The following is a 16,393-nucleotide window of genomic DNA, read 5'->3' on the forward strand; positions in this document are numbered from 1 at the left end:
GGACCAAGGGCATTATTTCCTTCAGTCTCCCACTTGTCCTTAGGGACAAGTGTGCATTTCCTAATTCCTTTGTCGCTCGATGCTTGCTCTTGAACATAAGGTAAGAGTTGTCATCCTTATTATGTCCAGAGGTGTTTCTCGGTTTCAGAGTTCAACTGATCAAATAAACAGATAATCATAGCCTATGATTCATCCGAGCACGGCCATGCATTTCACAGTTTCTAGCTCTCCGAGTGGCCTTGTACAACTTTTAAGCATCTCATCCCGATTTATGGGAGGACAATCCCAATCTTGCGATCTTGAGATTAGACTTCGTTTGATAGGTGATTACCCGAGCGTTGCCTTTATAGCCTCCTTTTACGGTGCGACGATTGGTCAACGTCAAAGCAACCAGTTCTCAAACAAGTAATCTCAAATCACTCAGGTATTGAGGATTTAGTGTCTAATAATTTTAATGAAATTTACTTATGACAGATTTTCATCTCTTACAGTAAAGTTTCATAGGTCTTGTCCGATACTAGTCTTCCCAAAGTAAGTATCTATGCAAATGATTATGACATTGCAATGTCCACATAGTTCAAGAAACAGAACTACTAGTCATCTTGCATTCTGGTCGTCTAACGTTTTCTATGCGTCCAATTTTATAGAAAACTCCGACCAGGGACCATTTTCAACTTTTGACATTCAAGTTCACTTGATAGACATTTCTTAGTCACAGGACTGGTCCTGACAGTCTATCTTGAATATATCGTCAAATTTGAAGGGACTTATCATTTAATACTAAACCAAGATTAAATGGAATATGAAAATACATTTCATATATGATAAATGTTCAACCCCAATGTTTTACAACCATGGGCCTCAAACCCATCTTTAAAACAGTTCATGGAATTCAAAGCCATGCTTGATTTCCAGTGCCACAATGTGAGTGTTGTTTCTCACTTGTTGCATAGGTTTAGTTATCATACTTTGCCAATCTTAATATCCTTTTCATCGAATGTTCTTCGAGATAGATGATAAGATCTTTTGAGTATGTTTATTTTGTGATCTAGTCTTTCTTGCTACAATAGTGGTTCTACGCATTTTGCAATGAAGAACTATTGAGTCAACAGACATGTGATCTACCCAAGTTCAGTGAAGAACTCTTTAACTTAAACAACCCTGTTTCATTGCTTCTTAGGCAATAATTACTTTTACTTCAACTGTATAGGTTGCTAGTGATGCTTTGTTTGGATTTGCTTATCCAAGCAGTTCAAAGATATGTGGAATACTTTCCAGCTGTATCTTAGAACATAGAAATTAATATTTCAATATCCCACGCAACAACTCATGGTCTCCAATCTATGTTGCCATTTCAAAACACGATGCTCTATAGCTCGTCCTTATCAATGGTTAAGTCCAAAGGGTCTTTCTTGATCCTTTGCCAGTGTTTATGCGTGTAGCATCAATATTTAGCATATCTTTATTTCCTTGAATCAAGAACTATTCCTATGTACCTTTTCAAGTACCATAAGTATTCTTGATCTCAATCTAGTTGATCTTCACTTAGATCAATAGAGATTGATATATGTTCGTCATGCCTAAAGTCATACGATACGTTTTTGGCGATCCTCATATTATATCATACATGATAAATTCTTTTGCAGAATAATTCCCAATTGAATTCTATTCATGTAACTTTAGCTCATTCAATTTCAGTAGATACTGAATCCAGCTAAATTCTTTGATATATAATATAGGTTAAGAATCTTACTTAGATCCTTTGATGTTTTAACTTAGTAAATGCTTATACATAGTTCAAACATTCTTTACTTAGATTTATTCATATGGGTCGAATGTCTCCAATGGAGTATTTCGTGTTTGATTTAGTAAATGCCATTACTTAATCCAAAACAATATTATAAGATCTTTGTAAATAGATCTTAATACCCAGTATGTACTAAGTTTCGCCATGGTCCATCATTGATGAATAATCTCAAATCTAAGTCATTAGCATTTGAATGTTATTTCACAATAGAGAGATATGTGTGTGATACACATAGGACCAATTAAGTTTTACGTACTCCCACTAAACTTCTTATATATCTATAAGAATTATGTACGTTTTATGAAACTAAAATACTTATTAGTTTCACTAAAATACATTTCCAATTCCCAATTGCTTGCTTAAATCTGTACTTAGATTTCATAAGCTAGCTTTTCTTTTCAAGTATTTATTTGGATCCACAAATCCTATGACATACCATGTACATAGGTGTTAGGTTATGATACATATGACATTTACATAAATCATGCGGAAACAACCATTAACCCAGGAAACATATTATTTACACATAATCATTTAGCATAGTTTAGATGCATACTCTTTGTTGCGTGCCTTCCCTAGCTGCGCCCGAACCGAACAAGAACAAGTCTTTTAGGACTCCAAGTGTCGTCCCTCCGTAGAAAGTCCACAGCACGTCCGGATCCGCCTTAAGATTGACCAACTAGAATCGCCCTTAAGGTACTCAGAAAATTCGGCACTTTTGGGGCAAGATGGGTGTTTGAATTTTCTCTCAAAAACTCACTTTTGAATACTTTGAAACTTGTATATAAATTATGACCCCTAGGCCTTTATTTATAGAGTTATGGAAAAGGAATCGTAATCCTAGTAGGATGCGAATTAATTGGAATTAGAATTCTACATGAATTCTACTTAATCAATTTATCCAATAGGAATAGACATTTAATCATACACTGACTCTTGCAGATTCAGGAATCTCGCATGAGCTCAAACTCACACACACACGGCAGCCACAAGGGCTGCCCACGCATGCGAGCAGCAGCCCACGCAGCGCGGCCCACGCATGCGCGGCCTTGTGCGCGCTGGGCTGTGGCGTGCGTGCTTGCTGGGCGATGGCCTGGCTTCGTGCTGGGCCTTCGTCCGGCAGGCCTCGTCCGATGCTAATTCGTACGATACGCTTCCGATTAAATTTCCATTTCCGGAATCTATTTCCGATACGAACAATATTTAATATTTCCGATTCCGGAATTAATTTCCGTTTCGAACAAATATTTAATATTTCCGTTTCCGGAATTATTTTCCGATTCCGGCAATATTTCCGATTCTGACAATATTTCCGTTTCCGGCAATATTTCCGATTCTGGTAATATTTCCATTTCCAACAATATTTTCCGATACGTACCATGTTTCCGTTTCCGGCAACATCTACGACTTGGATAATATTCATATTTCCGATACGATCCATATTTCCGTTTCCGGCAATATCATCGTTTCCGGAGTATTCATTTCTTGCCTGTGACGATCTTAGCTCCCACTGAAACCAAGATCCGTCGGTTCCGAATATTCATAGATGGAGTATTTAATGCCATTAAATACTTGATCCGTTTACGTACTATTTGTGTGACCCTACGGGTTCAGTCAAGAGTAAGCTGTGGATTAATATCATTAATTCCACTTGAACTGAAGCGGCCTCTAGCTAGGCATTCAGCTCACTTGATCTCACTGAATTATTAACTTGTTAATTAATACTGAACCGCATTTATTAGACTTAACATAGAATGCATACTTGGACCAAGGGCATTATTTCCTTCAGTCTCCCACTTGTCCTTAGGGACAAGTGTGCATTTCCTAATTCCTTTGTCGCTCGATGCTTGCTCTTGAACATAAGGTAAGAGTTGTCATCCTTATTATGTCCAGAGGTGTTCCTCGGTTTCAGAGTTCAACTGATCAAATAAACAGATAATCATAGCCTATGATTCATCCGAGCACGGCCATGCATTTCACAGTTTCTAGCTCTCCGAGTGGCCTTGTACAACTTTTAAGCATCTCATCCCGATTTATGGGAGGACAATCCCAATCTTGCGATCTTGAGATTAGACTTCGTTTGATAGGTGATTACCTGAGCGTTGCCTTTATAGCCTCCTTTTACGGTGCGACGGTTGGTCAACGTCAAAGCAACCAGTTCTCAAATAAGTAATCTCAAATCACTCAGGTATTGAGGATTTAGTGTCTAATAATTTAATGAAATTTACTTATGACAGACTTTCATCTCTTACAGTAAAGTTTCATAGGTCTTGTCCGATACTAGTCTTCCCAAAGTAAGTATCTATGCAAATGATTATGACATTGCCATGTCCACATAGTTCAAGAAACAGAACTACTAGTCATCTTGCATTCTAATCGTCTAACGTTTTCTATGCGTCCAATTTTTATAGAAAACTCCAATTAGGGACCATTTTCAACCTTTGACATTCAAGTTCACTTGATAGACATTTCTTAGTCACAGGACTGGTCCTGACAGTCTATCTTGAATATATCGTCAAATTGAAGGGACTCATCATTTAATACTAAACCAAGATTAAATGGAATATGAAAATACATTTCATATATGATAAATGTTCAACCCCAATGTTTTACAAACATGGGCCTCAAACCCATCTTCTAAAACAGTTCATGGAATTCAAAGCTATGCTTGATTTCCAGTGCTACAATGTGAGTGTTGCTTCTCACTTGTTGCATAGGTTTAGTTATCATGCTTTGCCAATCTTAATATCCTTTTCATCGAATGTTCTTCGAGATATGATGATAAGATCTTTTCGAGTTTGTTTATTATGTGATCTAGTCTTTCTTACTTCGATGGTGGTTTTACTCATTTTGCAATGAAGAACCATCAAGTTAGCAGACGTTTTTCTTGCTTCAAGAGTGGTTCTACGCATTTTTCAATGAAGAACCATCAAGCCAGCAGACAGGTGATCTACCCAAGTTCAGTGAAGAACTTTAAACAACCCTGTTTTATTGCTTCTTAGGCAATAATTACTTTTACTTCAACTGTTTAGGTTGCTAGTGATGCTTTGTTTGGATTTGCTTATCCAAGCAGTTCACAGATATGTGGAAGACTTTCCAGCTGTATCTTAGAACATAGAAATTAATATTTTAATTTCCCACGCAACAACTCATGGTCTCCAACCCATGTTGCCATTTTCAAAACACGATGCTCTATTGCTCGTCCTTATCAATGGTTAACTCCAAAGGGTCTTGCTTGATCCTTTGCCAGTGTTTATGCGTGCAGCATCAATATTTAGCATATCCTTATTTCCTTGAATCAAGAACTATTCCTATGTACCTTTTCAAGTACCATAAGTATTCTTGATCTCAATCTAGTTGATCTTCACTTAGATCAATAGAGATTGGTATATGTTCGTCATGCCTTAAAGTCATACGATACGTTTTTGGCGATCCTCATATTATATCATACATGATAAATTCTTTTGCAGAATAATTCCCAATTGAATTCTATTCATGTAACTTTAGCTCATTCAATTTTAGTAGATACTGAATCCAGCTAAATTCTTTGACATATAATATAGGTTAAGAATCTCATTTAGACTCTTTGATGTTTAACCTAGTAAATGCTTATACATAGTTCAAACATTCTTTACTTAGATTTATTCACATGGGTCGAATATCTCCAATGGAGACTTTCGTGTTTGATTTAGTAAATGCCATTACTTAATCTAAAACAATATTATAAGATCTTTGTAAATAGATCTTAATACCCAATATGTACTAAGTTTCGCCATGGTCCATCATTGATGAATAATTTCAAATCTAAGTCATTAGCATTTGAATGTTATTTCACAATAGAGAGATATGTGTGTGATACACATAGGACCAAATAAGTTTTTATGTACTCCCACTAAACTTCTTATACATCTATAAGAATCATGTATATTTTATGAAACTAAAATACTTATTAGCTTCACTAAAATACAGTTCCAACTCCCAATTGCTTGCTTAAATCTGTACTTAGATTTTATAAGCTAGCTTTTCTCTTTCAAGCATTTATTCGGATCCACAAATCCTATGACATACCATGTACATAGTTTATTCCAACATTTGATTGAGGAATACGTTTTGTCATCCAATTGCTATATGTACCAATATGCAATCATTGCTTGAATTATAGACTTGAGCATTACGATTATGCATGAGGTTTCAACACAATTTACACCATGAATTTGTCTGTAACCTTTAGCAACTAATCTAGCTTTGTGTGTGAACACAATTCCATGTTTGATGGTTTTTATCCTTAAAACAAACTTGCAACCAATAGGTGTGAACCCATTCTTGCAAATCAACAAAATTTCAATTTTGTCATCAAAGCATTGAGTATGTTTTATGGCCTCTAACCATTTAAAACATTTGAGTCTATATATGGCCTCTAACCATTTTAGGGAATCTAGGTTTCGTCATAGCTTTCTTACAAGTCACAAACTCATTAATCTACATGATAATAGTTTGACTGCAAGTTGTAGGTTTCTTCACTATTTAATAGAAGAATCTCATAGTTTCATTGACCTGATCTCTATGTTTCTTTACTATCTAATAGAAGAATCTCATAGTTTCAGTGACTTGAATTCTATGCCTACTTGGGTATAGAACATCAAACAATAGAATATCAATAGCCACTTGAAAGTCCTTTGAATATTCTGTTCTCCTTGAAGCACTTGTAAAGTCTTCTAAGAGATGTCTATTCTTTAAAGCCACTTCTAAAGTCCTTAAAGAATAAGTTCGGATTTTCTGAAGCACTTCGAAAAGCCTCCGGAATGTCCGTTTATGTTTGTTGTTCGCCTCGAAAACTTTCGAGGTCTATTTTCTCCCACTTGTCATTTTGGAAACGAATCTCCAAAAGGACATTATTTCGAGCAAACAAACATTATGTTCTCAAAAATTCGTGGTAGAAACAATACCCTTGTGTCTCATTTGAATAAATCACAATGAAACATATATCTAGACTTGGGCCTTAGTTTGTTGAATAACAAACACTAAGCTCCCACTGAGTTTAGCAACTCTTTAGATATATATAATTGAAAAGATATCCTGAAATTACTTTCCAATAGCTTTGACGAATTTGGTTTAGTTTGGTGGTAGTTGAGCATTTGTTTTAGAAATTATAGGAAAAGTCTTTATGATTCATCATTGATCGAATCAAGTACTAATTGACTTCGATCATTCCAACGTAGATATGCCATATCTTATGGAGTTAGATTGTGAAATTACAACACACAATCATTGATGATCATATTTGGTCTCAAGTAATCATCAACATGATCTAACCTAGATCTTTATGATTTCTTGCCGAGTGGATTTTATACTTCTGAATCTTTGAACTAGCCAAACAGATTCAACTTATATCACATTTGAGTGAATAAACCTATATTCACTCAAATCCATGTGAAATAATAAAGTCATAAAACCTTTCTTTAGCTTTGAACTCTATCGTCTAGGCGTTCTAACAATAGTTCATATTCTTTGTTACTTTCAACAAGTAAGACTAGCTTGTCTTAAGTTGATCTAGAAATCAACCAACTTTCAAAAGTCCATCAAAATAGAGCTTATGAATGTTAACTTGTTGATATGGTCTAAGCAACAATGCCAAAGATTTAATGGAACTCAAATCAAGGGTTTGATTTGAACCTAGTAAAGTTCTTTAAAGAGTTGTTTGTTTTAATCAAGCATATTGACTCAACCAGGAATTGACCATTTCATTCAAATAAACAAACAAACAAGCATTGTTTTTGTTCTTCTGAATGTGAGTCTTTCTGTGTTTGAAGCAGAAATTTAGGTATGCTGATTATGGAACAAAATAGCCATTGAGTTCCAGCCTTTGAAAGGACTTAAAACAAACTAGATGACCCTACAACTAATGTAGCATTGCCATGCTTCATTTCCCACTTGTAGGTCATTAGTGTATCCTAGCTTCCATTATTTGAGTTATTACCGAAGTAAGAACTTCAAGCGGTATATGATACCAAGGAAGTTTGATTGCTAGGTCACTTCTCTTTAAACATAAATTTATAGGTAGAAACGGAATCGTAAATTCCTTTCATTTGTTCCTCGTTTTCCTATTTCTTGTACCCTTTCTTATAGTCTTAAGAATTGAATTCTTTAGTGTTGACTTTTATACTTTGTTAGACATGTCCAATGTCACCAACAAGGTTCTTTACCATTTTAATTTATGTTGAATATTCTGTTTCAACTAGATGATCTTACCAGAAGCTTCTAAAGTTCTCTAAGCATCGATCTATTCGAATGTCTAGGAACTAGACTCATTCGAGAATTAAATGAAAAAAGGATTTTAGGTTGTTAACCATTGGTAAAGCTGAGCGTTTAAACTCAATGCTTTATGATCTCAAAACTACATTGTATTTTGAATTCACAAGCACCAATTGGTTTGCCATTCGATTTTGATATTCGAAAACAACCATAAAAGTCGCTATAAGAAACGTACATTTTAAATTGCTCACTTTCTCTCATTTCCGTGAATCGTTCTTGGATTCACTACCAATCGAGGAAATTTACTGTTACCTTTCTAAAAGGACTTATTGCAGTGCAAGATATTTAATTATAAACAATAATTGAAACATACATTGAAGCATGCAAAGTCTAAACATTTATCATGAATAATAACTTGAAATTAAAGCAACTATGCAATTCAAACAAGTTATTAGCATTTTATTCGATTTTATTGTTCCGGCAGGTGTGAATAAAATGATTCCAAGATCCTAAAATCATTGAAGAACTAAGCACAGTTTGTCGACTTAATCCTAAAACATCTTAGGTAAGCAAAAGCCTTTTGCTAATAGTCTAGAAACTATTCTTGGTTGATAGGTACGTCTAAGAACTTATTAGGTAAACCTATCGATTTTGCCACGACATAAAAGGACTCCTTACTTATATCGTTGAGTTTCACCAAAACTAACATGTACTCACAATTATTTGTGTACCTTGCCCCTTTAGGACCAATAAGTAACACCTCGCTGAGCGAAAACTATTACTAGATTGATGTAAAGGATATCCAAGCAAGTGTATATTTTGGCATGGCACCTTTTAACTCAATTTTTAAGTTTGGAACTTAAGGCTCTTACTATGTTGGTTAGATTTTAAGTGAACTAAAATCCTTAATCATGCAACATAATCAAGCTTTTGATCTCATGCATTTTAAGACATATTCAAAGCAATAAATAACTTAAAACATGCATAAGATATTTGTGATCTAGTATGGCCCGACTTCATCTTGAAGCTTTGACTTCAAAGTCCGTCTTGAAAATCTCCGTGGGAGGCACCATTTTCTTCAAATAGGATAAGCTATAACTAATTACAACTATTTGATGGTACGCAGACCATATTTGAATTGAAAAATAACTTTGGTGCTTTAGACCAATTACATTCAAATTAATGGTACGCAGACCATATTTTCTATCCTATTTGGGCCATACTAGTCACTTCATAACCTGCAAAACAGTACATATACAATATATACCATTCACCCATTCATTATCATGAATGGCCCACATAGCTGGTTAGTAAAACACATTATGCATCACGTAAACATTTGCAGCAATTAATCAAGGTCACCAATAATCTACCAATTATTCAGTCCTTATTAATTCTAATCGAGTTGTTTTAACCTTAAGGATTTGTAGACCTAATCAAGAGTTTATGACTAAAAGCACTCCCACTCAAACCAATAAATTCATATGCTTTACTAATTTTAAACATAAAATTGTATTTCTAGTCTAACCGGAAACATACAAATTTAATTAAAATTTAAAGCTCATATAAATTTATAATTGAATCCAAAAATTTAATTTTAATTTCAGTCACATTTAAATTAATTTATGATTTTAATTTTAGTAAAATAATTAGAATAAATGCCATTTATTATAATTATAATATTCAAAATTAAAATCCAAGAAATTAATTCAAATTATTAATTTTAAAATCAATTAAAATTACGTGAACTGAAATTTTCAAATTAAACATTCAAAACGATCTAATCGTAACGCAAACACCCTACGCGTTGCATGCCCATGGGCCGTACGCACACAGCCATTGCTGGCCATGTGCGCGCAGCCCATGCGCTCGTTGCATAGCTGCTGCTGTCCCATACGCAAGCCTCCGCACAGCGCCCACCGCACGCGAGCTATCGCTCGCAGCGCGCGCGCGTTACCGCGCTCGCTGGTGCGCGAGATCGCTCGCTGGTGCGCGCGAGCCATCGCTCGCTGGGGCGCTGCATCGCTCGCTGGTGCGCGCGAGCCATCGCTCGCTGGCGCGCGAGATCGCTCGCTGCGCGCGCGCGAGCCATCGCTCGCTGGTGCGCGACATCGCTCGCTGGGCGGGCGACGTCGCGCGCTGTGCGCGCGAGTGATGCTGTGCGCAGCGCTCGTGGCACGCGAGCTTGCGCTCGCTGCGCACGAGGTTGCGCGCTGTTGTGCGAGGCAGCGCGCGCTGTGGCGCAGCTCGCTTGCTGCCCACACGCGACTGCCTTGGCTCGCCCCTCGCCCATGCCCATCCGTTCATTGCTCGTGGCACACGACACAAGGCAGGGCTGCTGCCTTGCGCTCGTGCACTACGCCCTTGCTCATTGCATTCGTGCCGCACGGGCGACGAGCTCCCTTGCTCGTCGTCGCATGCCCGCATTATACAACACCCCTTAAGGGTAACACGAAGCGTCCATTGCTTCGTGCGTGCAAGTTATTTGAACGAATCGCATAAAAAATTTAAAATTTATATTTAAAATTAATGACAAATTAATAAATAATATTAATTTCATAATTTTAGGGCGAAAAATCGAAAATTTATTATCCAATTGATTTCCGATTGATATGGATTCAAGTCTAGGTCATAAAAATTTAAAATTTATCGTAAATTTACAATTTTTATGGTGGTTTTTAATCATAGGTTTCTAATTAAATTACAATTAATTATGAAAATCAAATTAATTCTAAATTATTCTAATTTTCAACAAATTAATCATAATTACAAATTAGATTGCATAATTAACAAGACTAGGCATTCAAACTTGTTAAACATATGCAGTAGGTCAATCAAAAATTCAAGATTTATCAACAAGAATCGCAAATATTTAATTTAACATCTTAAATTTACGAAATTTTGCATCCGAAAAACTAAAACCTTCGAAAAGTCATAGTTAGGCTTCGAATTTGAGAATTCTGGGTTCGGCAGAAAAATACTATTTTTGTCAAAATTTTAGAATGACTTTTACATGCGGAATTGACACAAAAATCACTCAATTCGGATGAGTAATGAAGAAACTGCCGAAAAACTGCGTACATATAATTAAATAAACGCAATTTGCAATTAATTAACAATTACGAAAATTAATCACCCCTTTTAATTCTTGCAAATTTGTAATATTTAACCATGTTCATGCAATTTAGATTATGAAAATAATAAGGGGCTCGTGATACCACTGTTAGGTTATGATACATATGACATTTACATAAATCATGCGGAAACAACCATTAACCCAGGAAACATATTATTTACACATAATCATTTAGCATAGTTTAGATGCATACTCTTTGTTGCGTGCCTTCCCTAGCTGCGCCCGAACCGAACAAGAACAAGTCTTTTAGGACTCCAAGTGTCGTCCCTCCGTAGAAAGTCCACAGCACGTCCGGATCCGCCTTAAGATTGACCAACTAGAATCGCCCTTAAGGTACTCAGAAAATTCGGCACTTTTGGGGCAAGATGGGTGTTTGAATTTTCTCTCAAAAACTCACTTTTGAATACTTTGAAACTTGTATATAAATTATGACCCCTAGGCCTTTATTTATAGAGTTATGGAAAAGGAATCGTAATCCTAGTAGGATGCGAATTAATTGGAATTAGAATTCTACATGAATTCTACTTAATCAATTTATCCAATAGGAATAGACATTTAATCATACACTGACTCTTGCAGATTCAGGAATCTCGCATGAGCTCAAACTCACACACACACGGCAGCCACAAGGGCTGCCCACGCATGCGAGCAGCAGCCCACGCAGCGCGGCCCACGCATGCGCGGCCTTGTGCGCGCTGGGCTGTGGCGTGCGTGCTTGCTGGGCGATGGCCTGGCTTCGTGCTGGGCCTTCGTCCGGCAGGCCTCGTCCGATGCTAATTCGTACGATACGCTTCCGATTAAATTTCCATTTCCGGAATCTATTTCCGATACGAACAATATTTAATATTTCCGATTCCGGAATTAATTTCCGTTTCGAACAAATATTTAATATTTCCGTTTCCGGAATTATTTTCCGATTCCGGCAATATTTCCGATTCTGACAATATTTCCGTTTCCGGCAATATTTCCGATTCTGGTAATATTTCCATTTCCAACAATATTTTCCGATACGTACCATGTTTCCGTTTCCGGCAACATCTACGACTTGGATAATATTCATATTTCCGATACGATCCATATTTCCGTTTCCGGCAATATCATCGTTTCCGGAGTATTCATTTCTTGCCTGTGACGATCTTAGCTCCCACTGAAACCAAGATCCGTCGGTTCCGAATATTCATAGATGGAGTATTTAATGCCATTAAATACTTGATCCGTTTACGTACTATTTGTGTGACCCTACGGGTTCAGTCAAGAGTAAGCTGTGGATTAATATCATTAATTCCACTTGAACTGAAGCGGCCTCTAGCTAGGCATTCAGCTCACTTGATCTCACTGAATTATTAACTTGTTAATTAATACTGAACCGCATTTATTAGACTTAACATAGAATGCATACTTGGACCAAGGGCATTATTTCCTTCAATAGGTTCTTCCAACATTTGACTGAGGAAGATGTTTTGTCATCCAACTGCCATATGTACCAATATGCAATCATTGCTTGAATTATAGACTTAAGCATTACGATTTTGCATGAGGTTTCAACACAATCCACATCGTGAATTTGCTTGTAACCTTTAGCAATTAATCTAGCTTTGTGTGTGAACACAATTTCATATTTGATGGTTTTTATCCTTAAAACAAACTTGCAACCAATAGGTGTGAAACTATTCTTGCAAATCAACAAAATTTTAATTTTGTCATCAAAACATTGAGTATGTTTTATGGCCTCTAACCATCTAAAACATTTGAGTCTATATATGGCCTCTAACCATTTTAGGGAATCTGGGTTTCGTCATAGCTTTCTTACAAGTCACAAACTCATTAATCTACATGATAATAGTTTGACTGCAAGTTGTAGGTTTCTTCACTATCTAATAGAAGAATCTCATAGTGACTTGAACTCTATGCCTACATGGGTTTAGAACATCAAACAACAGAATATCAATAGCCACTTGAAAGTCCTTTGAATATTCTGTTCTCCTTGAAGCACTTGTAAAGTCTTCTAAGAGATGTCTATTCTTTAAAGCCACTTCTAAAGTCCTCAAAGAATAAGTGTTCGGATTTTCTAAAGAACTTCGAAAAGCCTCCGGAATGTCCGTTTATGTTTGTTGTTCGCCTCGAAGACTTTCGAGGTCTATTTTCTCCCACTTGTCATTTTGGAAACGAATCTCCAAAAGGACATTATTTCGAGCAAACAAACATTATGTTCTCAAAAATTCGTGGTAGAAACAATACCCTTGTGTCTCATTTGAATAAATCACAATGAAACATATATCTATACTTGGGCCTTAGTTTGTCGAATGACAAACACTAAGCTCCCACTGAGTTTTGCAACTCTCTAGATATATTTTATGAAAAGTTATTCTGAAATTACTTTTCAATAGCTTTGACGAATTTGGTTTAGTTTGGTGGTAGTTGAGCATTTTGTTTTAGAAGATATAGGAAAAGTCTTTATGATTCATCATTAATCGAATCAAGTACTAATTGACTTCGATTATTCCAACTAAGATATGCCATATCTTATGGACCTAGATTGGGAAATTACAACACGCAATCATTGATGATCATATTTGGTCTCAAGTAATCATGATCTAACCTAGATCTTTATGATTTCTTGCCAAGTGGATTTTATACTTCTGAATCTTTGAACTAGCCAAACAGATTCAACTTATATCACATTTGAGTAAATAAACCTATATTCACTCAAATCCATGTGAAATAATAAAGTCATAAAATCTTTCTTTAGCTTTGAACTCTATTGTCTAGGCGTTCTAACAATAGTTCATATCTTTTGTTACTTTCAACAAGTAAGACTAGCTTGTCTTGAATTGATCTAGAAATCAATCAACTTTCAAAAGTCCATCAAAATAGAGCTTATGAATGTTAACTTGTTGATATGGTCTAAGCAACAATGACAAAGATTAATGGAACTCAAATCAAGGGTTTGATTTGAACCTAGTAAAGTTTTTATTTAAAGAGTTGTTTGTTTTAATCAAGCATATTGACTCAAACCGTAAATGACCATTTCATTCAAATAAACAAACAAACAAGCATTGTTTTCGTTCTTCTGAATGTGAGTCTTTCTGTGTTTGAAGCAGAAATTTAGGTATGATGATTATGGAACAAAATAGCCATTAAGTTCCAGCCTTTGAAAGGACTTAAAACAAACTAGATGACCCTACAACTAATGTAGCATTGCCATGCTTCATTTCCCACTTGTAGGTCATTAGTGTATCCTAGTTTCCATTGTTTGAGTTATTACCGAAGTAAGAACCTCAAGCGGTATATGATACCAAGGAAGTTTGATTGCTAGGTCACTTCTCTTTAAACATAAACTTATAGGTAGAAACGGAATCGTAAATTCCTTTCATTTGTTCCTCGTTTTCCTATTTCTTGTATCATTTCTTATAGTCTTAAGAATTGATTTCTTTAGTGTTGACTTTTATACTTTGTTAGACATGTCCAATGTCACTCCAACAAGGTTCTTACCATTTATGTTGAATATTTTGTTTCAACTAGATGATCTTACCAGAAGCTTCTAAAGTTCTCTAAGTATCGATTTATTCGAATGTCTAAGGACTAGACTCATTCGAGAATTAAATGGACAAAGATATTAGGTTGTTAACCATTGGTAAAGCTGGGCGTTTAAACTCAATGCTTTATGATCTCAAAACTACATTGTATTTTGAATTCACAAGCACCAATCGGTTTGCCATTCGATTTTGATACTCGAAAACAACCATAAAAGTCATTAAAAGAAACGTACATTTTAAATTGCTCATTTTCTCTCATTTCCGTGAATCGTTCTTGAATTCACTACCAATCGAGGAAATTTACTGTTACCTTTCTAAAAGGATTTATTGCAGTGCAAGATATTTAATTATAAACAATAATTAAAACATACATTGAAGCATGCAAAGTCTAAACATTTATCATGAATAATAACTTGAAAATTAAAGCAATCATGCAATTTAAACAAGTCATTAGCATTTTATTCGAGTTTATTGTTCCGGCAGATGTGAATAAAATGATTCCAAGATCCTAAAATCATTGAAGAACTAAGCACAGTTTGTCGACTTAATCCTAAAACATCTTAGGTAAGCAAAAGCCTTTTGCTAATAGTCTAGAAACTATTCTTGGTTGATAGGTACGTCTAAGAACTTATTAGGTAAACCTATCGATTTTGCCACGACATAAAAGGACTCCTTACTTATATCGTTGAGTTTCACCAAAACTAACATGTACTCACAATTATTTGTGTACCTTGCCCCTTTAGGACCAATAAGTAACACCTCGCTGAGCGAAAACTATTACTAGATTGATGTAAAGGATATCCAAGCAAGTGTATATTTTGGCATGGCACCTTTTAACTCAATTTTTAAGTTTGGAACTTAAGGCTCTTACTATGTTGGTTAGATTTTAAGTGAACTAAAATCCTTAATCATGCAACATAATCAAGCCGCAATCTCATGCATAATTAAGACATATTTAAAGCAATAAATAACTTAAAGCATGCATAAGATAAATGTGATCTAGTATGGCCCGACTTCATCTTGAAGCTTTAACTTCAAAGTCCGTCTTGAAAATCTCCGTGGGAGGCACCATTTTCTTCAAATAGGATAAGCTATAATTAAAACTAATTACAACTATTTGATGGCACGCAGACCATATTTGAATTGAAAAACAATTTTGGTACTTTAGACCAATTACATTCAAATTAATGGTACGCAGACCATATTTTCTATCCTATTTGGGCCATACTAGTCACTTCATAACCTGCAAAACAGTACATATACAATATATACCATTCACCCATTCATTATCATGAATGGCCCACTAAGCTGGTTAGTAAAACACATTATGCATCACATAAACATTTGCAGCAATTAATCAAGGGCACCAATAATCTACAAATTATTCAGTCCTTATTAATTCTAATCAAGTTGTTTTAACCTTAAGGATTTGTAGACCTAATCAAGAGTTTATGACTAAAAGGGCTCCCACTTAAACCAATAAATTCATATGCTTTACTAATTTTAAACATAAAAATGTATTTCTAGTCTAACCGGAAACATACAAATTTAATTAAAATTTAAAGCTCATATAAATTTATAATTGAATCCATAAATTTAATTTAATTTCAGTCGTATTTAAATTAATTCATGATTTTAATTTTAGTAAAATAATTAGAATAA

Source organism: Spinacia oleracea, chromosome 4 (genome assembly GCF_020520425.1).
Source record: "Spinacia oleracea cultivar Varoflay chromosome 4, BTI_SOV_V1, whole genome shotgun sequence".
NCBI classification, from domain to species: domain Eukaryota; kingdom Viridiplantae; phylum Streptophyta; class Magnoliopsida; order Caryophyllales; family Amaranthaceae; genus Spinacia; species Spinacia oleracea.